This window comes from Triticum dicoccoides, chromosome 6B (genome assembly GCF_002162155.2).
Source record: "Triticum dicoccoides isolate Atlit2015 ecotype Zavitan chromosome 6B, WEW_v2.0, whole genome shotgun sequence".
NCBI lineage: Eukaryota > Viridiplantae > Streptophyta > Magnoliopsida > Poales > Poaceae > Triticum > Triticum dicoccoides.
This window is the reverse complement of record NC_041391.1, coordinates 411632840-411640603: the sequence shown is the minus strand read 5'-3', so window position 1 is coordinate 411640603 and position 7764 is coordinate 411632840. Positions and strand designations below refer to the sequence as shown.

General features: G+C 46.8%; 1 long non-coding RNA gene across 18 annotated transcripts in view; it reads right to left on the bottom strand.

Annotated features, from left to right (window-relative positions):
* The window catches only part of LOC119322060, an 8435-nt gene extending 3409 nt beyond the window's left edge, over nt 1-5026 (bottom strand). For 2 of the 18 annotated variants that reach the window (XR_005155380.1, XR_005155381.1), the window contains exons 1-7: nt 4339-5024; nt 3292-4260; nt 3133-3200; nt 2779-3028; nt 2614-2696; nt 1892-1935; nt 784-880 (exon numbers count right to left, since the gene is read on the bottom strand). This is a non-coding gene — a long non-coding RNA (uncharacterized LOC119322060). Of the gene's footprint in view, nt 1-783; nt 881-1560; nt 1783-1891; nt 1936-2584; nt 2697-2778; nt 3029-3132; nt 3201-3291; nt 4261-4338 lie in introns of all 18 variants that reach the window. The other 16 variants (XR_005155377.1, XR_005155378.1, XR_005155373.1 and 13 more) reach the window with 16 other exon arrangements.
* Between the last annotated feature and the right edge of the window lie 2738 nt (nt 5027-7764).

Below are 7764 nucleotides of genomic sequence, written 5' to 3'. Positions count from 1 at the left end.
TAATCCTACAGTAGTTTGTGGTCTCTTAAATGGTCACCTCTTTTTGTAGGCACTGGGCCATGGGGAGAAAAATTAAGCATTTACTGTTAAACATATGTGCATTTCTTCAGTCCAAAGAACAAACAAACGTCATCTTCTTCATTTCTTCATTTGCTTATAGAAATTGAGGAACATGCTTATAACCGTATGAAATAGAAGCAAATATATTTGAACTATATCCAGTTCAAAATAGGAGGACAGGGTCTGCCACACCATACTTGCCCTGGCCTGAGGATGTTCGATGCGGTGCAGGCCAAAAATAGCATATGTACGAAGATTTTCGAGTATCACGGTAATATGGTAAAAAAAAATGGTACATTTTGTATTATGATATGACAGACAAACAATGGGATTGTGGTTAGCCAAGAGCACCTAAAGGCACATATCATATAAAAAATAATCCTACAGTACTTCATGATCTCTTAGGTCATTTTCATATTAATAGAATCAACAAATGATATAGAATTGTGACCATCAGATGTCTAGACCATAATAGCTTTGAGAACTCACTGAACACGAGACTTTTATGTTATTTTATTTCCATTCTGTTATTTGAACTGGTCCTTGATTCATTTGTATCCTTCTCTAGCAGATGTCAATAAAGCGATAGAACTAATAAAATGGATGTTAGCTCGATCAGATGCTCACATAGAAATAAAGTACTGGACTTCAATACATAAATTCATGCCAAAGCAAAAGCATTACAATGGTACCAATTATAAACGGAGCGAAACCTTGTTATACCTGGATATATTTTGGAGCGCCTCAACGCGCTTCCTGACCTTGGGCTCCAGGCTCTCGAGCACTCGATGTGCCAGACCACCAAACCCTGCAGCGTATTCTGCATAACCACGTCACTGAATTAGCACGACTCCACCATGAAAATAACCCAAGGCGTCCCAAATGAACGAGCGTTATCTACGCAGAACACCAGATCTCAAATACGATGCACCAGCATGTTCAGTTCTTGCTGCTCACTACTTCTGGTGACTAAATCAGAACAAGGACCAAACAAAATATCACATGTTTTCCATGTAAATATGGAGTTGTATATTGACTTCCGACAAAGCTCAGAGATTTCTACTCATCATCACTTGCTGAAAACTATAATTAATACAAAGGAACAATTTAACAACTGACGTACTGAGCCAACCAAATAGACTCGGGAATATGCGCCTAGGTACTTAGGGCCTGTTCGGAAGCCCTCCAACTTCACTGGATCCACAAATCCCGCTTCCATTTCCGGATGCCAGCTTCTTTTACGAAAACTGGATCGATGAAAACTGTTGGGCACCCTCGCTCCAGCTTCTTGTAGGCGCGAGCAGGCCAAACTGCCTGGACGGGCTAGAGCCCAGCCGGCTCAATAGAGTGGCTGGGCCTTAGGCCTGGTTGAACGCTGGAGGAGAGTGGCTGGGCCTGGCCCGGTTCAGAAGGAAAGGCAGCGATGTCTCCACGTAGCCTCGTCAAGAGAATAGAGCATGACGTGAGAAGGGAGAGAGAAAGCAGCGAACCGGTACGCACCCTCAAATCACTTGGCGGTGGCATCTGCCCGTAAATAAGGCCAACTCCAGGATTCCCGATTCCTGGGATCGCCAAAACAGCCGCTCCAGGTTTTTGTACGTGAACACTGCTACGATCCTGGAAGCCAGCTTCTTGGAGCCGGGCCGTTCGGGCCAGCTTCTTGGAGCCGGGCCGTTCGGGCCAGCTTCACTCGCTGATTTGCGGAATCTTGGAGCTGGCAGGCTACCGAACAGGCCCTTAGTCCAAGCATGATTTTGTTTCTAAAACCTCCTTTACAGGCACTGTCACTCAAAAATCCTAGTAAACGTATAGAATCAATGGGAAACCTCACCTTAATCGACTGCATGAGGTTGGCCTTGTCCTCGAACCCGAGCTCTGCATCAAAGCCATCAGAGAACAGAACTTAGTCAGTTGTTTCTCGGAAAAGGAAATGATACAAAAGTATACTTAAAACCGTGGGCACCTTATCTTTATTATGATCATTTAGGTTACGGAACTTATTTAGAGGCATCACATCAAATACAATAGTACATCTGCACTAAGAATTGCAAAACATGCAGTCTAGTGCCCAACACCTCGGTACTCAAACTGGTAGTCGCAAACCAAAAGTCCAAAAAAACATTGTATGAGAATTTATTTATACAGATAAAGAAGGGAGAATTATTCAAATAAGCAATTATGGCTATTAAATTTTATAGACAGCTAATTCAGTCCAACTCTGAGCATTTAATTTTGCGTTAGCTATTGATACCAATGCATGTAGACAGCCAGACACATAGTGAGAACTTGACAAAACATCGCCATTGAGAGAAAGCAGGAAGTAGAAGCTCATATCCATGTTTAAAAGTGAGTCGCAAGTTTAGTCTGTTTTCACAACACGCCAATATAGTTAGAAAGTATAGCTAGGTTCTGCGGTCGCGGTTGTTTGCATCCGTATAGAAACAAAATTGCCGACTCAATAAGAAGCTCCGGAGCAATATACTAAGAGATGGTAGCATAAACAACTCTGAATCTGGTAACTTACATGACCCTTATATTGATTGATTTCCTTACCGACGCATCACTGCTTGACCCTTTCTTTTGCTCTAGAGTCGTGACTGATTGTAGGTTCATTGATTACCCACTCCTCATAAATCCTGAAATCCTAAATCAAATCAGTACTGGATAGACAGATCTGACCCTAAATAGAATAAAATTGAGACAAACTTCGGCAACAACCTGCCAAATCAATGCGTATATTGAACTACCATACTAGCACCCATTTGGAGATGATCTACTGAGGTTATGCTGCACCATAGTCGGAAACCCCATACTTGGATGTGGACATCAAGATGGGAGGCGAGCAGGAGTTTGTGCGGGTGGGGCATGGCCGGTGACGCCAACAACCACAAGGCGGAGGTGGAGCCTGGCCAGCAATGCGACAGCCACCAAGCAGCCACACTGCGGACTTGCAGTGGCTAAGGTTCGCCTCAGGGAAGAACCACGAGTTGATGTCAATCAACATTAGTGTTATATATCAAAGTAAGCTGGCCATTAATAAAGCATGGAGCTAAAGTAGATCAAGTGGGCTACCTTAAGGCCTTCTTGATTCCAACAGATCCTGTATCCATTTTGAGGCCATCAAGTAATGAATCAAACTCCTATAGTTATAGCGCAGAGTCAATCATAAAAAATATTCAGGGGCGGGATTTTAGTAAGTGCCAAATCATGATTCATTATAGCTGCAAGTACCTTCCAGCCAGCAAGCATGTGCACAGCCAACTCGTGAATCTTTATCACCTGTACTTGCAAAATATGTGAAACAAGGATGTTATCAGTTAGTTGAAGCTAGATATGGCATGCATCTTGGACGACTACCACACATACCATACATCAATTAGTATTAAACTGATCATCAACTTGGCCAGATTTCTTGGAAATCCTTTGAACAACATATATATACTAAGAAAAAGCAGCAAGTTTTACAATTCCTTTCTCATCATCCATGTAAAACGTGAGATGTATGCCAAGGAAGCCCAACAGCTAGCTACTTTATACTGACAAAACTAAATCCCTGAGATGGAGGAATCAGGCTACTGAGTAGCTGGAAAATCCATGAATGATGGATCCACAAACACTTGCAAGAGATTCTTTTCCTGACGGTCTCTTCAAGAGAGATTAACTTCACAGCAGCAGTGACATGTAATGGAAATTTATCACTCACTGCTACATGTAATTGGTGACAGTGAACGGCCTATAAAGAAAAAAGAGTGCCATATAAGCAAAATGAGGAAATTAGACATGCCAGAGCAGCACCCATCATTCGCGCGACATTGAAGTAGAACTACAACCCGGAATGTGAACACATGTAAAGTATTTACTAAATGATAACATATGCATGGTTTGACAATTTTCTAACCCAAAAAATAACTCAAAACCTGTCCATCTTGGGTCTGGGCTAACACATTTAAATCCTAACCAATCAGGGTAATCATTCTTAACAGCAATCCACAACTACAAAACCAAGAAAAACTTAGTGATCCTAACAGGCATGAATGAATAGCAAAAGGGGAACGGGACAGAGAGATACATATCGAGTGAGAGACGTGAGATCCTCACAAGTCACAGTAGCACTACATGTTCAACAACTTGCAGTTCCGGCTTGCCGCTCAATCGGACACGACACCCAACTCTCACTGCATCCACGACTCTCTTGGTTCACTGTATGGAGCAGCAGAAAAAAGGGGATCAGAATTGTGTGTATGGACGTCTGTGAGAGAGAAACGTAGGATGTAGTACCTGAGGCCGCTCGACGTTGCAGCTGCTCCGCCAGTTACGCTGCTCCATGTCCTCTTCTCCTTCCTCCCCCACGACCTCCTCTCCCTACTGTGAGAGGCTAGGGTTAGGGCGCACAACAGCAGTTAGGGCGGGGAATTGATAGAGCTGAGCTCGGCCATGGCAGTTAGGGCGCACAACAGCAACAGTTAGGGCGCACATCAGTAGGAACGTCAACGAAACACTCGAGCTCGGCCATGGCCGGGCCGCAGCCATGCTCAACAACGCGCCGCCGCGCCCGGGCTCGAGCTCGACCACGGCCGCCGCCGAACAGGAGCAAACAAGGCGGTGCTTCCCGGAGGCGAAGGAGTTGGCGGGCCGGCGGCCGGCGGAGCAAGGGGACGGGGAAGAGAGGAAGAGCGCGAGCTTTGGAAGGGGAAGGGGCGGACGGCTGCTCACCGGGGAGCTCCTGGTCATCGGGCTGCGCCGCGGCCGCCGTGGCCCCCTCCTGCCGGCAGCGGAGGCGGCGCACGATCCAGGGCCGGGGCGGGGCGTTAGGGTTTGGGCGGCGCCAGATCGGAGGGGAGGAAGGAGGAGGCGAGGCGAAGGTGGGGAAGGACGAGAGGGAGGCGCTGGTGGGGAGGAGGAGGCGGCGCGAGCGGGAGAGGAGCCGGCCGGAGGGGTGGAAGGAGGAGGCCGGGCGGCGGCGGGGAAGGAGGAGAGGAGGCGCGTGGGAGGGGAGGGGAGAGGAGGCGCGCGCGGGGTGGGGGGCGGCGGCTAGGGTTGTCTCCACGAGAGCCGGCCCTTTTATACCCCAGGCGAGTGAAATGACCAAAATACCCCGGTGGGGGCATTGTATTTACATTTTGCTGCCATTACTATTCATTCCAGCAGTGCCAGCTCGAGATCCGACGGCCCAAGTTGATCCAGATGCTGATCCGACGTCCAGAAACGCATCAAGCAAACTGATCCAACGGCCGAGGATCGCTGATCTCTGAGGAGGCTTGTAGGAGCCTTCTTCTCTTATTTCTGGACACACATATTTTAGTTGTTGTTGATTACGTTACTAAGTGGGTAGAAGCTATTCCAACTAGTAGTGCTGATCATAACACATCTATTAAGATGCTTGAAGAAGTTATTTTTCCGAGGTTTGGAGTCCCTAGATACTTAATGACTAATGATGGTTCACATTTTATACATGGTGCTTTTCGTAAAATGCTTGTTGAGTATGATGTCAATCATACAATTGCATCTCCATACCATCCACAGTCTAGTGGTCAAGTAGAATTGAGTAATAGAGACCTTAAATTAATTTTGCAAGAGACTGTTAATAGATCTAGAAAAAATTGGTCCAAAAAACTTGATGATGCATTATGGGCCTATAGAACTGCATATAAAAATCTATGGGTATGTCTCCGTATAAAATGGTTTATGGAAAAGCATGTCACTTACCTCTTGAACTAGAACATAAGGTTTATTGGGACATTAAAGAGATCAATTACGATTTCAAACTTGCCGGTGAGAAGAGGCTATTTGACATTAGCTCACTTGATGAATGAAGAACCCAAGCCTATGAGAATGCGAAACTGTTTAAAGAAAAATTTAAAAGATGGCATGACAAAAGGATACAAAAGCGTGAGTTTAACGTAGGTGATTATGTTTTGCTATACAATTCTCGTTTAAGATTTTTTGCAGGAAAAATTCTTTCTAAATGGGAAGGTCCTTATGTTATCGAGGAGGTCTATCGTTCCGGTGCCATAAAAATCAACAACTTCGAAGGCACAAATCCGAAGGTGGTGAATGGTCAAAGAATCAAACATTATATCTCAGGTAATCCCATAAATGTTGAAACCAATGTTATTGACACCGTAACCCCGGAGGAGTACATAAGGTACACTTTCCAGAACGTTTCAGACTCCGAAAAGGAATAGGTGTTAGGGAACGTAGCAGAAATTCAAAATTTTCCTACGTGTCACCAAGATCTATCTATGGAGAAACCAGCAACGAGGGGAAGGAGAGTGCATCTACATACCCTTGTAGATCGCTAAGCGGAAGCGTTCAAGTGAACGGGGTTGATGGAGTCGTACTCGTCGTGATCCAAATCACCGATGACCAAGTGCCGAACGCACGGCACCTCCGCGTTTAACACACGTACAGCCCGATGACGTCTCCCATGCCTTGATCCAGCAAGGAGAGAGGGAGAGGTTGAGGAAGACTCCATCCAGCAGCAACACAACGGCGTGGTGGTGGTGGAGGAGCGTGGCTAGAAGAGGAGGAAGAGGAGACGCAGGGCTGCACCAACGAGAGATCGAATCGCGTGTTATGGGCAGCCCCATGCCTCAATATATATAGGGGAGAGGGAGGAGGGTGCGCCCCCTCTAGGGTTCCCACCCCTAGGGGGGGCGGCAGCCCTAGATGGCAAAGGGGGTGGCGGCCAAGAGGGGAGAGGAGAGGGAGGCGCACCAATATGGGCCCTAAGGCCCATATCCCCTTAGGGTTTGCCCCCTTTCCACCTCTTAGGCGCCATGGGCCCTTGTGGGAGGCGCACCAGCCCACTAAGGGGCTGGTCCCTCACCACTCTTGGCCCATGCAAGCCTCTGGGGTTGGTGGCCCCACTTGGTGGACCCCCGGGACCCTCCCGGTGGTCCCGGTACGTTACCGATAAACCCCGAAACTCTTCCGGTGACCAAAACAGGACTCCCCATATATAAATCTTTACCTCCGGACCATTCCGGAACTCCTCGTGACGTCCGGGATCTCATCCCGGACTCCGAACAACATTCGGTAACCACATACAAACTTCCTTTATAACCCTAGCGTCATCGAACCTTAAGTGTGTAGACCCTACGGGTTCGGGAGACATGCAGACATGACCGAGACGTTCTCCGGTCAATAACCAACAGCGGGATCTGGATACCCATGATGGCTCCCACATGTTCCACGATGATCTCATCGGATGAACCACGATGTCAAGGACTTAATCAATCCCGTATTCAATTCCCTTTGTCTATCGGTATGTTACTTGCCCGAGATTCGATCGTCGGTATCCAATACCTTGTTCAATCTTGTTACCGGCAAGTCACTTTACTCATTCCGTAACACATCATCCCGTGATCAACTCCTTGGTCACATTGCGCATATGATGATGTCCTACCGAGTGGGCCCAGAGATACCTCTCCGTTTACACAGAGTGACAAATCCCAGTCTCGATCCGCATAAAACAATAGATACTTTCGGAGATACCTGTAGTGCACCTTTATAGTCACCCAGTTACGTTGTGACGTTTGATACACCCAAAGCACTCCTACGGTATCCAGGAGTTACACGCTCTCATGGTCGAAGGAAGAGATACTTGACATTGGCAAAGCTCTAGCAAATGAACTACACGATCTTTGTGCTAGGCTTAGGATTGGGTCTTGTCCATCACATGATTCTCCTAATGATGTGATC